Here is a 15472-nt window from a genome sequence, read left to right on the forward strand (position 1 = left end):
AATTGATGGTTTTCTTTAGGGGTATGCTCATATTCTTTTCTCTTTCTCTTTTGTGTATTTACTATAGGTTTTTGCTTTGTGCTTACCATGAGGTTACATATAACAACTTATAACAGTCTATTTTGAGTTGATAAAGCTCAACATTCTTACTCTCCACACACACATTTTAGGTTTTTGATGTCACATTCTACATCTTTTAATCTTCTGTATCCTTTAACTTATTAATTATTTTAATCATAGCTATTTTTATTACTTTTGTCTCATAACATCTATACTAGCTTTATAAATAATCCACTACCTTTACTACATATTTACTACATAGTACATACTATGTATGTATAGTGTATATATAATGTATGTATAAATGCATTTTTGACTTATAATATTTTCTTTTTTTTTTTTTTTTCTTTTTTAATATATGAAATTTACTGTCAAATTGGTTTCCATACAACACCCAGTGCTCATCCCAAAAGGTGCCCTCCTCAATACCCATCACCCACCCTGCCCTCCCTCCCACCCCCCATCAACCCTCAGTTTGTTCTCAGTTTTTAAGAGTCTCTAATGCTTTGGCTCTCTCCCACTCTAACCTCTTTTTTTTTTTTTTTTTCCTTCCCCTCCCCCATGGGTTTCTGTTATGTTTCTCAGGATCCACATAAGAGTGAAACCATATGGTATCTGTCTTTCTCTGTATGGCTTATTTCACTTAGCATCACACTCTCCAGTTCCATCCATGTTGCTACAAAAGGCCATATTTCATTTTTTCTCATTGCCACGTAGTATTCCATTGTGTATATAAACCACAATTTCTTTATCCATTCATCAGTTGATGGACATTTAGGCTCTTTCCATAATTTGGCTATTGTTGAGAGTGCCGCTATAAACATTGGGGTACAGGTGCCCCTATGCATCAGTACTCTGTATCCCTTGGATAAATTCCTAGCAGTGCTATTGCTGGGTCATAGGGTAGGTCTATTTTTAATTTTCTGAGGAACCTCCACACTGCTTTCCAGAGCGGCTGCACCAATTTGCATTCCCACCAACAGTGCAAGAGGGTTCCTGTTTCTCCACATCCTCTCCAGCATCTATAGTCTCCTGATTTCTTCATTTTGGCCACTCTGACTGGCGTGAGGTGGTATCTGAGTGTGGTTTTGATTTGTATTTCCCTGATAAGGAGCGACGTTGAACATCTTTTCATGTGCCTGTTGGCCATCTGGATGTCTTCTTTAGAGAAGTGTCTATTCATGTTTTCTGCCCATTTCTTCACTGGGTTATTTGTTTTTCGGGTGTGGAGTTTGATGAGCTCTTTATAGATTTTGGATACTAGCCCTTTGTCCGATGTGTCATTTGCAAATATCTTTTCCCATTCCGTTGGTTGCCTTTTAGTTTTGTTGGTTGTTTCCTTTGCTGTGCAGAAGCTTTTTATCTTCATAAGGTCCCAGTAATTCACTTTTGCTTTTAATTCCCTTGCCTTTGGGGATGTGCCGAGTAAGAGATTGCTACGGCTGAGGTCAGAGAGGTCTTTTCCTGCTTTCTCCTCTAAGGTTTTGATGGTTTCCTGTCTCACATTCAGGTCCTTTATCCATTTTGAGTTTAATTTTGTGAACGGTGTGAGAAAGTGGTCTAGTTTCAACCTTCTGCATGTTGCTGTCCAGTTCTCCCAGCACCATTTGTTAAAGAGACTGTCTTTTTTCCATTGGATGTTCTTTCCTGCTTTGTCAAAGATGAGTTGGCCATATGTTTGTGGGTCTAGTTCTGGGGTTTCTATTCTATTCCATTGGTCTATGTGTCTGTTTTTATGCCAATACCATGCTGTCTTGATGATGACAGCTTTGTAGTAGAGGCTAAAGTCTGGGATTGTGATGCCTCCTGCTTTGGTCTTCTTCTTCAAAATTACTTTGGCTATTCGGGGCCTTTTGTGGTTCCATATGAATTTTAGGATTGCTTGTTCTAGTTTCGAGAAGAATGCTGGTGCAATTTTGATTGGAATTGCATTGAATGTGTAGATAGCTTTGGGTAGTATTGACATTTTGACAATATTTATTCTTCCAATCCATGAGCAGGGAATGTCTTTCCATTTCTTTATATCTTCTTCAATTACCTGCATAAGCTTTCTATAGTTTTCAGCATACAGATCTTTTACATCTTTGGTTAGATTTATTCCTAGGTATTTTATGCTTCTTGGTGCAATTGTGAATGGGATCAGTTTCTTCATTTGTCTTTCTGTTGCTTCATTGTTAGTGTATAAGAATGCAACTGATTTCTGCACATTGATTTTGTATCCTGCAACTTTGCTGAATTCATGTATCAGTTCTAGCAGACTTTTGGTGGAGTCTATCGGATTTTCCATGTATAATATCATGTCATCTGCAAAAAGCGAAAGCTTGACTTCATCTTTGCCAATTTTGATGCCTTTGATTTCCTTTTGTTGTCTGATTGCTGATGCTAGAACTTCCAGCACTATATTAAACAGCAGCGGTGACAGTGGGCATCCCTGTCGTGTTCCTGATCTCAGAGAAAAAGCTCTCAGTTTTTCCCCGTTGAGGATGATGTTAGCTGTGGGCTTTTCATAAATGGCCTTTATGATCTTTAAGTATGTTCCTTCTATCCCGACTTTCTCAAGGGTTTTTATTAAGAAAGCGTGCTGGATTTTGTCAAAGGCCTTTTCTGCATCGATTGACAGGATCATATGGTTCTTCTCTTTTTTTTTGTTAATGTGATGTATCACGTTGATCGATTTGCGAATGTTGAACCAGCCCTGCATCCCAGGAATGAATCCCACTTGATCATGGTGAATAATTCTTTTTATATGCTGTTGAATTCGATTTGCTAGTATCTTATTAAGAATTTTTGCATCCATATTCATCAGGGATATTGGCCTGTAGTTCTCTTTTTTTACTGGGTCTCTGTCTGGTTTAGGAACCAAAGTAATACTGGCTTCATAGAATGAGTCTGGAAGTTTTCCTTCCCTTTCTATTTCTTGGAATAGCTTGAGAAGGATAGGGATTATCTCTGCTTTAAATGTCTGGTAGAACTCCCCTGGGAAGCCATCTGGTCCTGGACTCTTATTTGTTGGGAGATTTTTGATAACCGATTCAATTTCTTCGCTGGTTATGGGTCTGTTCAAGCTTTCTATTTCCTCCTGATTGAGTTTTGGAAGAGTGTGGGTGTTTAGAAATTTGTCCATTTCTTCCAGGTTGTCCAATTTGCTGGCATATAATTTTTCATAGTATTCCCTGATAATTGTTTGTATCTCTGAGGGATTGGTTGTAATCATTCCATTTTCATTCATGATTTTATCTATTTGGGTCATCTCCCTTTTCTTTTTGAGAAGCCTGGCTAGAGGTTTGTCAATTTTGTTTATTTTTTCAAAAAACCAACTCTTGGTTTCGTTGATCTGCTCTACAGTTTTTTTAGATTCTATATTGTTTATTTCTGCTCTGATCTTTATTATTTCTCTTCTTCTGCTGGGTTTAGGCTGCCTTTGCTGTTCTGCTTCTATTTCCTTTAGGTGTGCTGTTAGATTTTGTATTTGGGATTTTTCTTGTTTCTTGAGATAGGCCTGGATTGCAATGTATTTTCCTCTCAGGACTGCCTTCGCTGCATCCCAAAGCGTTTGGATTGTTGTATTTTCATTTTCGTTTGTTTCCATATATGTTTTAATTTCTTCTCTAATTGCCTGGTTGACCCACTCATTCGTTAGTAGGGTGTTCTTTAACCTCCATGCTTTTGGAGGTTTTCCAGACTTTTTCCTGTGGTTGATTTCAAGCTTCATAGCATTGTGGTCTGAAAGTATGCATGGTATAATTTCAATTCTTGTAAACTTATGAAGGGCTGTTTTGTGACCCAGTATATGATCTATCTTGGAGAATGTTCCATGTGCACTCGAGAAGAAAGTATATTCTGTTGCTTTGGGATGCAGAGTTCTAAATATATCTGTCAAGTCCATCTGATCCAATGTATCATTCAGGGCCCTTGTTTCTTTATTGACTGTGTGTCTAGATGATCTATCCATTTCTGTAAGTGGGGTGTTAAAGTCCCCTGCAATGACCACATTCTTATCAATAAGGTTGCTTATGTTTATGAGTAATTGTTTTATATATCTGGGGGCTCGGGTATTTGGCGCATAGACATTTATAATAGTTAGCTCTTCCTGGTGGATAGACCCTGTGATTATTATATAATGCCCTTCTTCATCTCTTGTTACAGCCTTTAATTTAAAGTCTAGTTTGTCTGATATAAGTATGGCTACTCCAGCTTTCTTTTGGCTTCCAGTAGCATGATAAATAGTTCTCCATCCCCTCACTCTCAATCTAAAGGTGTCCTCAGATCTAAAATGAGTCTCTTGTAGACAGCAAATAGATGGGTCTTGTTTTTTTATCCATTCTGATACCCTATGTCTTTTAGTTGGCGCATTTAATCCATTTACATTCAGTGTTATTATAGAAAGATATGGGTTTAGAGTCATTGTGATGTCTGTATGTTTTATGCTTGTAGTGATGTCTCTGGTACTTTGTCTCACAGGATCCCCCTTAGGATCTCTTGTAGGGCTGGTTTCGTGGTGACAAATTCCTTCAGTTTTTGTTTGTTTGGGAAGACCTTTATCTCTCCTTCTATTCTAAATGACAGACTTGCTGGATAAAGGATTCTCGGCTGCATATTTTTTCTGTTTAGCACACTGTAGATATCGTGCCAAGCCTTTCTGGCCTGCCAAGTTTCAAAGGAGAGATCAGTCACGAGTCTTATAGGTCTCCCTTTATATGTGAGGGCACGTTTATCCCTTGCTGCTTTCAGAATTTTCTCTTTATCCTTGTATTTTGCCAGTTTCACTATGATATGTCGTGCAGAAGATCGATTCAAGTTACGTCTGAAGGGAGTTCTCTGTGCCTCTTGGATTTCAATGCCTTTTTCCTTCCCCAGTTCAGGGAAGTTCTCAGCTATAATTTGTTCAAGTACCCCTTCAGCACCCTTCCCTCTCTCTTCCTCCTCTGGGATACCAATTATGCGTATATTATTTTTTTTTAGTGTATCACTTAGTTCTCTAATTTTCCCCTCATACTCCTGGATTTTTTTATCTCTCTTTCTTTCAGCTTCCTCTTTCTCCATAACTTTATCTTCTAGTTCACCTATTCTCTCCTCTGCCTCTTCAAGCCGAGCCATCGTGGATTCCATTTTGTTTTGCAATTCGTTTAAAGCGTTTTTCAACTCCTCGTGACTGTTCCTTAGTCCCTCGATCTTTGTGGCAAGAGATTCTCTGCTGTCCTGTATACTGTTTTCAAGCCCAGCGATTAATTTTATGACTATTATTCTAAATTCACTTTCTGTTATATTATTTAAATCCTTTTTGATCAGTTCATTAGCTGTTGTTATTTCCTGGAGATTCTTCTGAGGGGAATTCTTCCGTTTGGTCATTTTGGAGAGTCCCTGGCGTGGTGAGGACCTGCAGTGCACTTCCCCTGTGCTGTGGTATATAACTGGAGTTAGTGGGCGGGGCCGCAGTCCGACCCGATGTCTGCCCCCAGCCCACTGCTGGGGCCACAGTCAGACTGGTGTGTGCCTTCTCTTCCCCTCTCCTAGGGGCGGGATTCACTGTGGGGTGGCGTGTCCCATCTGGGCTACTTGCACACTGCCAGGCTTGTGTTGCTGGGGATCTGGCGTATTAGCTGGGGTGGGTGGGCAAGGTGCACGGGGGCTGAAGGGGCAGGCTTAGCTCGCTTCTCCTTAGGTGATCCACTTCAGGAGGAGCCCTGTGGCAGCGGGAGGGAGTCAGATCCGCTGCCGGAGGTTTGGCTCCGCAGAAGCACAGAGTTGGGTGTTTGCGCGGAGCGAGCAAGTTCTCTGGCAGGAACTGGTTCCCTTTGGGATTTTGGCTGGGGGGATGGGCGGGGGAGATGGCGCTGGTGAGCGCCTTTGTTCCCCGCCAAGCTGAGCTCTGCCGTCCGGGGGCTCAGCAGCTCTCCCTCCCTTTGTCCTCCAGCCTTCCCGCTTTCCGAGCAGAGCTGTTAACTTCTGACCTCCCAGACGCTAATTCGCGCTTGCTGTCAGAACACAGTCCGTCCGGCCCCTCCGCTTTTGCCAGCCAGACTCGGGGGCTCTGCTTGGCCGGCGAGCCGCCCCTCCGCCCCGGCTCCCTCCCGCCAGTCCGTGGAGCGCGCACCGCCTCGCCGCCCTTCCTACCCTCTTCCGTGGGCCTCTAGTCTGCGCTTGACTCCGGAGACTCCCTTCTGCTAATCCTCTGGCGGTTTTCTGGGTTCTTTAGGCAGGTGTAGGTGGAATCTAAGTGATCGGCAGGACGCGCTGTGAGCCCCGCGTCCTCCTACGCCGCCATCTTCCGGAACCCCCTCGACTTATAATATTTTCAATTTACAATGGGATGTAACCCTACTGTAAATTGAGGAAGATCTGTAATGTGTCTTAATGTGGGTCTCTTGGAGTTCACCTTTATTTAGAACGCTCTGGGCTTCCTGGACCTGGATATCTATTTCCTTCCCCAAGTCAGGGAAATTTTCAGACATTATGTCTTTGAATGAGACTCCTTCCCCTTCTCTCCTTCTCGTCTCCTTCTGGAAGTCCTATAATGCAACTGTTAGTCTGTTTAGTGTTGTTCCACAAGTCCCTTAAACTATCTTCATTTTTGCATTCTTTTTATTTTTTGCTGCTCTGATTGGGTGAGTTCCACTGCCTTGTCTTCAAGTTGATGAATCATTTCTTCTGCTTCATCTAGTCTGTTATTGAACCCTTGTAGTGTACTTTTTAGTTCAATTATTATAGTCTTCAGCTCTGTGACTTCTATTTGGTACCTTATATTTTCCATCTCTTTGCTGAAGTTCTCATTAGGTTCATCCATTCTTCTCCCCAGTTTAATAAGTACCTTTATGACCATTACTTTGAATTCTTTATCGGGTAAGTTACTACAATTCTTCCAAAGACTTCAGAGGGCAAGCACAATTTTCATGCTTACCCTCTGTCATGATTCAGAGTGCCAGTCTTTTGGGTGGAGCTTTACATGCATCTGGTGCCTGGACTTTGCAACTGATGCCCAGGAGATGCCCCTTTGATTGCCTGCCTTTGGTGGTCAGAGGGCTTTACACCCTTGGGTCACATAGGATTGTAGCAAAATAAGGATAGTCCTTGGCAGGCTACCACTCCTAGGGCACCACATAGATAGCAGACTGAGGCACACTCCCCAGTCTTTCTGTGAAGGAGGCCACTTTGCTTGTCCTGAAGCTTTGGACTGAGGAGCAGGCTTCAAGTTTGGCACACATTTAGTGGCTGACAGAGCTGCTCTCAAGGAACATAGGCTGTGGATGCCATCTTGGCACTTTTCCTCTGCCTTCCTTTATCTTGCCAGTATCTCTCAGAAACAAGTTTATATACTCGTCTGAAGCCCCGAGTTTTGTGACTGCCACCCAAAGGAGACTTCCAGATCATCTGGTTCTCACTAGAGAGCCAGATGGGGCTTACACTTGTGGCCCCTCAGGACTGTATATATTTGCATACTTTTATGCAAATAAAAGGTCCTTTCCTTGTTTTTTTGCTTTTATTTGAGTTTTGTTTTGTTTTTATTTTGAGTTACTCCTTGTAATCTCTATACCCAATGTGGGGCTCAAAAACTCACAACCCTGAGATCAAGAGTCACATGCTTTATTGACTAAGCCAGCCAGTTGCCTCAATTAAGTTACTCCTTGGAGAAAAAGAACCATAATATTTTCTGTGATTATATATTAATGATCACAATCTAGTCAGAACTACAGCATAGTAAAAAGGTCCAGCTGGAAAAATCTGTAGCATTCACCCAGTACATACTATCCCAGTCAACCCTAAGTTCAGGCCACTTCCAGGGTTATCATCAATTTGTGTGTCTGATCTTTTCTCTCCTTAAAAAAATTTTTTTAACGTTTTTTTTCATTTTTTTGAGAGACAGAGCATGAGTGGGGGAGGGGCAGAGAGAGGGAGACACAGAATCCGAAGCAAGCTCCAGACTCTGGACTGACAGCACAGAGCCCGCTGCAGGACTCGTACTCATGGACCATGAATGAGATCATGACCTGAGTGGAAGTCAGACGCTTAACTGACTGAACCACCCAGCTGCCCCTGATCTTTTCTTATAATTAGATTCAGGTTGTAAATCTTTTACAGAAATACTAGAGAACTGGTATAGATGTGGAGAGTGGTATTTAAAATCAAAACCTAATGTAGATGTGCTCATTGCTACCAGCACTCATTGCTTTCAAAGACACACAGTGGAAAAGATTACTAGAATAAGTTCTGCTTCCAGTAATAACAGAGTAGCATATATTAGACTAACCATTTTTCAGAATATAAATTTAAAATCTGGACAAAATATTTTAAAAATGTGTTTTTAAAATATTTTTCTTAAAAAATAGAAGCCTCTGGGGAACAATGAAAAGGAGACAAGAACTAAAGGATTGTTGACCCTTGAAATTAGGGAAATGTACTGTGTGGCCTTTTGCCTGAGGGAAATTCCCAATTTGTGGAACATGGGGTAGCTAGAAGTGAAGTAGAAAGCTGTAGTCTTAGTAGTACAGGGAATCCTAAGACAAATGTAGAGCTGACACAATGGCTAGAAGCGAAAGGAGAACACTGAGAATAAAAGAGTCTGCAAATCTGCATAAAAATTCCATCCAACTCTTTGGATGATCCCAGAACTAGACTCATGTAATGGGAAACTACTGGATACAGTAGAAAACAACAGATGAAAGGCTAAGAGAATTTAGCATATTTCAGTCACTGTCCATCTAAGGGAGACAGAGTTCTGAGTTTGTATCTAGTCAAGTTAACTACTGCTAAAAACACTAACATTTTTCAGAGGAAGATAACAAAATCCAGTGTTCCTACAATATTAAGTGCCCTTATAGTGTCCAGTATATAAAAAAAAATATTAACATGTAGAGAAACAGAAAAATATGGCCTATAGACATATTAAAAAAATGATGAATAGAAACCAAGCCTGACTGGACTATATGTTGGAATTAGTATACAAGGATTTTGAAACAGCTATTAAAATTTAGTCTTAATGAATTAACTAAAGGACAGAGTAACTAGAGGGATGAAAATTATTTTTAGAAAAAGATCCAAATGGAAATTTCTGATCTAGAAAATATAATACAGATAAGATGAAAAATTCACTAAGATTTACAACAAATTGGAAATGGCATAAGATAATTAAATGACATTTTAAAGTGATGAAATAAAATTTTAACTATTATTTCTATATCTAATTACAGTACCTTCCAAAAATGAAGACCGAAGAAAAAAAAAAAAGACAATTTCAGATAAAACTGAAAGAGGAAAGGGTAAGTGAAAGTGAAGGAGTCAATTAACTGAAATTTCAATAGAAAGTACCGAATCTAAATAACAGAAGGGGAAAAAAATGAAGAAAATAAGTAGACCCTTAGTAGAACTATGAGAAAATATTAAGTGATCTAACATACATACAATTGGAGTCATAGAAGGGGAAGGAAGAGAGTAAATAGAGGAAAAAAAAAATGAAGATATAACAGGTGAAAATGTCCCAAGAAAGTATGAAGTACTTCATGCCATCATAAGAAAAATACAAAGAAAACCCCAACTAGTCACATCATAGCCAAATTGCTGAAAAACAGATTTAAAGAGAAAATCTTAAAGAAGCCAGTAATAAAAAGACGTGTAAAATATAGCAGAAAAATGAAATAAGTGATAGATAATTTTTCATAACAAACTATGGCAGGATAAAAAAAAATTAATGTACAGAAATTTGTTGCATTCTTATACAGTAATAATGAAGCAGCATAAGGTGAAATTAAGAAAATGATTCCATTTACAATTATACCAAAAACAATAAAATATCCAGGAATAACTTAACCAAAGAGGTTAAAGAACTGTACTCTGCAAACTATAAAACATTAATGAAAGAAATTCAAGATGATGCAAAGAAATGGAAAAACAATCCATGCTCATGAGTTGGAAGAACAATATTGTTAAAATGTCCATACTACCCAAAGCAATCTACAGATTTAATGCAATCCCTATCAAAATACCAACAGCATATTTCACAGAGCTATAACAAACAATCCTAACATTTGTAAAGAACCACAAAAGACTTTGAATAGCCAAAGGAGTCTTCAAAAAGAAAAACAAAACTGGAGGCATCACAATTCTAGATTTCCAGTTATGCAGAGCAGTAGTAATTAAAATAGTAAAGTACTGGCATAAAAACACACATAGATTAATATAGTAGAATATAAAACTCCGAAATAAACCCACAGTTATGTGGCCAGTTAATCTTTGACAAAAGAGGAATGCATATACAACAGGAAAAAGACAGTGTCTTCAACAAATGGTGTTGGGAATACTGGAAAGTGACATGCAAAAGAATAAAACTGGACCACTTTCTTTCACCATACACAAAAACGAACTCAAAATGGATTAAGGACCTAAATGTGAGACCTAAAACCATAAAAATCCTTGAAGAGAACATAGGCAGTAACGTCTTTAACATGGGCCATTAGCAACATTTTTCTAGATATGTCTCCTGAGGCAAGAGAAATAAACAACCTACTCAATAGGAAAAGATATTTGCAAATGACGTATACAATAAAGGGTTAGTATCCAAAATACTTAAAGAACTTATGGATTGCCTAGGTGGCTCAGTCCAACTTCAGTTCAGGTTGTGATCTTGTGGTTTGTGGGTTTCAGCCCCACATAGAGCTCGCTACTGTTAGCACAGAGCCTGCTTGGGATTCTCTATCTCCTTCTCTCTCTGCCCTTCCCCCACTCATGCGCACATGCACTCACTCTCTTTCTCAAAAATAAATAAACATTAAAAAAAAGAACTTATGCAACTTAACACCCAAAAAACCACAAAGAACTCAATCAATAATGGGCAGAAAACATGAACAGACATTCCTCTAAAGAAGATATCCAGATGACCCACTGATACATGAAACGATATTCAACATCACTATCATCAGGGAAATGCAAATCAAAACTACAATAATATATCACCTCACACCTGTCAGAATTGCTAAAATCAAAAACACAAGAAACAAGTGTTGAGGATGTGGAGAAAAAGGAACCCTCTTGCACTGTTGGGAACGCAAAGTGGTATAGTAGTGGAAGACAGTGTAGAGATTCCTCAAACACTAAAAATAGAACTACTCTACAATCCAGTAATTGCACTACTGGATATTTATCCCCCAAATACAAAAACACTAATTCAAAGGGATACATGCACCCCTATGTTTATTGCAGCATTATTTACAATAGCCAAACTGTAGAAAAAGAATGAAATCTTGCTATTTTGCAACCACATGGATAGAGAGCTAGAGACTATAATGCTAAGTGAAGTAAGTCAGTCAGAGAAAAACAAATACCATATGATTTCACTCATATGTGGAATTTAAGAAACAAGAGAAACAAAGAGAGAGAGAGACAAATCAAGAAACAGACTCTCAATTATAGAGAATAAATTGATGGTTACCAGAGGGGAGGTGGGTGGAGGATGGGTAAAATAGGTGATGGGGATTAAAGAGTACACTCATGATTAAATAAATAAATAAATAAATACGTAAAACAAAACAAAATAAAACAAAACTATGGAAACCAGAAGTGTGTGGCCCTGTTTTGCAAGAAAACTCTGATGAATCAATTTTGAGAACTGGAGAGATACGGTTCCAGCAGTCCTTACATTATGCCCCATCATTTATTGGATTAGGCAAAACTCTTTCCAGTTGCAGCTGCTATTTTCAAACTGATCCACTGCAATTTCCAGGATTACCTGTTGGCTATTTGGGTATTATGCTGTTCTTGGTTCTGTCACATGCCTTATTGCTTCCCCCAGGTTTCTTCCACTAAGGCTGTGGTAACACACAGGCCTGTAGATATTGGTGTTTGGAGGTTTGGGGGTTGTCTTATCAGCTAGTTCTGCTATAAATGCTCCCCAAATGGTTTTGCTACCTAGTTGTTTGCACTACTTTTGTGTAAGGATTTGAAAAAATTCTGCCACCTTCTTCCCTGAAATTTGAATCTTGAATATACTAAATGAGTTACTGAAAGTAGTTGAAATTCATTCATCTCCGTGGAGATGTCTTAACTAAAATGTTCCTAATAACAATTTTCCCTAGAGTTCTTATTAATTAATACTCCAGAGTTGTCTTGGTTCTCAATATCCTTCAGACAAATACATTTTTACTTAAGTTAGCCAATGTTAGTTTCTTTTGTTTGAAAACAAAGTACCCAAACTGCAATGAAAATGTAAAAGTCAATAGTGAAACTTTTTTTTTTTCAGTGAGTTCTACACCCAGTGTGGGGCTTGAAGTCACTATCCCAAGCTCATGAGTCCATTCTCTACTCTACCCACTGAGCCCGACAGGCACTGGCTATAGTGAAACTTTTAATTTCAGCTCTGATATTTAAAGAACTTGGAAGTTGTGACTGTCATCTTTACATGAAAAATCTGGACAAACTAAAAAATCAGTGACTTTTCTTGTATCCATCTGAGAAATGGTGCCTTATTGCAAATCAGAACCCTAAAATCTAGAAAGGCAGGTATGAGAAAGGGCAATCCAGATCTGCCTACCTGGAGCAGAAACCACTGGAGACATAAACTTGTATGAACACTTGAATGGCAATTTTGACTAGTGGGAGAGTGAAAAACCCCTAGGGACTGCAGTTTTGAGGGGCTCCCATATTTTCATGGGCTCTCTGTCTGGGAACCCCACCAAGTGCTCATGGTGAGGACGCCACAAAAATTCCTTCTTGGTTTTGGAAAGGGGTGAATGGGGGATGGGGAAAGTGACAATTGCAAACCACATCCAGAGCCTTCTCAATAAAAATGGCCTACTCTTTAGGGGAAAAGTTGTCACTAAAGCACAATTTTGCAAACTTATCCCAGGAAAGGAAAGGGGATTCTTCCTTATTCCAGACTCTTTTTGCCTTCCTGGCTTACACAAGGGAAAAAACAAACAAAAACCAGGGGACAAGCCTTTAAGGAAATAGACTGAGAACACTGTAGCCATAGAGTAGGGAATATGGAGTAAAAGCTATTCAACTGAAGAAGGTATAGAAACACTTGTGAAGGCCACAACCCCCAAGGCAAAGGCCCACTAAAAGACTAAGACTCAATTAGATGATTATAAAATGCTCCTCCTCCCACACACTCTGCCACCATACCAGTAATGCTCTAGTAAAATAATAATAATAACAATAATAATGAATTACAGCTGAAAGGTTGCAAAACAGACTGATAACTCCTCAGAGGAGAGACCAAAAAACAAGAGCACTAGAGAAATTTGAAGCTTCTGGCACCTACAGCTACAACAAACATTAAACAGCACATCCCCTAGCCAGAATAAAATACAATCTCTCTCTAAAGACAGATCTGCCTCAGTTGTAATTACCCAATACAACATACCTGGCTTTTAACATAAAATTACAAGGCATGCTAAAAGGCAAGAAAAAATGCAGTCCGAAAAGATAAAGCAACTATCAAAAACTAGACTCAACATATGGGGTGCCTGTGTGGCTCAGTCAGTTAAGTGTCCAACTTTGACTCAGGTCATTATTTCACGGTTTGTGAGTTCAAGCCCCTTTTTCAGGCTCTGCGTGGACAGCCTGGAGCCTGCTTTAGATTCTGTGTCTCCTTTCCTGTCTGTCCCTCACCTGCTCATGCTCTCTCTCTCTCAAAAACAAAAATAAACATTAAAACATGTTTTAAAAAATAGAACTAGACTCAGATATGTCACAGATGTTTGAATTATAAGGTAGGGAATTTAAAGTATATATTAGGACCTAAAATGGAAAAAGTAGACAACATGCAAGAACAGATGGGTAATATGAGCAGAAAAACGGGAACTTTCAGAAAGAATCAAAAGAAATGATAAGAAATTTTTAAAAATACAGTAATAGAAATAAAAAATGCCTTCAGTGGACTCCAGATGGCTGGGGAAATAATCAGTGAACTTGAAGAAAGGCCATAGAAACTTTCCAAACTGAAACACAAAGAGTAAAAAGAATAAAAGAAACAGAATAGAACATCTAAGAACTGAAGACAATAGCAAAAGTCTAACATATGTATAATTATAACACCAGAAAAAGAAAGAGAAAACAGAGCAAGAGAAATATTTAAAGCCATAATAACCAGTAATCTTCCTAAATTAATGACAGAGACTAAACAACAAATCTAGTAAGCTCAGAGAACAGTAAGCAGTAGTGATACAAAAATAAAATCAAAACCCCCCACACCTAGGCATTTCATAATTAAATTTCAGAATACCAAAGGCAAAGAGAAAATCTTGAAAGAAGCCAGAGGGGGAAAAAAACCTTTACCTATGGAGGAATTTTAGCAAGCTTCTTATTAGAAACTATGCAAGCAAGAAGAGGGTAGAGTGGTGTATTGAAAGCATTGAAAGAAAAAAAAAATCAACCTAGGGATGCCTAAGTGGTTCAGTCAGTTAAGCATCCAACTTTGGCTCCGGTCATGCAATGGGCTCTGCACTGACAGTGTGGAGCCTGCTTGGGATTCTCTATCTCTCCCTCACTCTCTGCATCCACCCCCCGCCCCGACTTGTTCTCTCTGTCTGTCTCTCTCTCTCTCAAAAATAAATAAACTTAAAAAAAATCAACCTAGAATTCTGTACCTAGTGAAATTATTCTTCAAAAGTGGAAGAGAAATAAAAATGTCAATAGTATGAAATAAGGTAGATTAGAAAACTTAAAACCCTCCTGACATAGAACAGTTAAAAATGTTCTCTAAAATTAAAGAAAATTCATTTTAAATTATTGAATGTGTCTGCAAGAAAGTAATGGAAATCCACTGAAGACAGGATTGAGCAAGGAACATAAGATCAGGAAGATATGTGAACTTTGAAGCCATCAAATTCTTAGCCAGCTACATGAGTCATGGTAGCTTAGAACTACTATGCAGAAGAATATGCAGGAATAGTCTTTAGTAGATCAGAGATCATACTGTATAAAGATGGAACCCTGCAAGGCTTATAATCTCAGGGCAAGAATGAAATTTAAAAAACAAAAACAAAAAAAACCTGACCCCCACTGGTAGTAAAATATATGATTGATCTCAGAATTGGCTTTGGGTAGAAGTTAAAAAAAAAAAAAAAACTCAACCGAAGAATTAAAAAGCAGATTGGATACAGCTGATTAGAATAAATAATGGGACTATAGAACTGAAAAAAATATTCAGATTGCAGCCCAGAGAGACAAATAGGTGTAAAACCCTAATGAGAATTTTGTCCACATGAAGTATAGAGAAGGGTTAATTAAAATTCCTGAAAGAGGACATTCAAATAAGGAAAAGCATTCAAATTCAAATAAGGAAAAATAATAGCTAAGAATTTTCTAAAATTGATGAACAATATCAGTTGCCACTTTCAGGAAGCCACATAAATCCCAAACGGTGTAAAATAAAAAGAAACCCACACATAGACACATATTGTAAAGTTGCAGAACAACAAAG

This window comes from Panthera leo, chromosome B4 (genome assembly GCF_018350215.1).
Source record: "Panthera leo isolate Ple1 chromosome B4, P.leo_Ple1_pat1.1, whole genome shotgun sequence".
NCBI lineage: Eukaryota > Metazoa > Chordata > Mammalia > Carnivora > Felidae > Panthera > Panthera leo.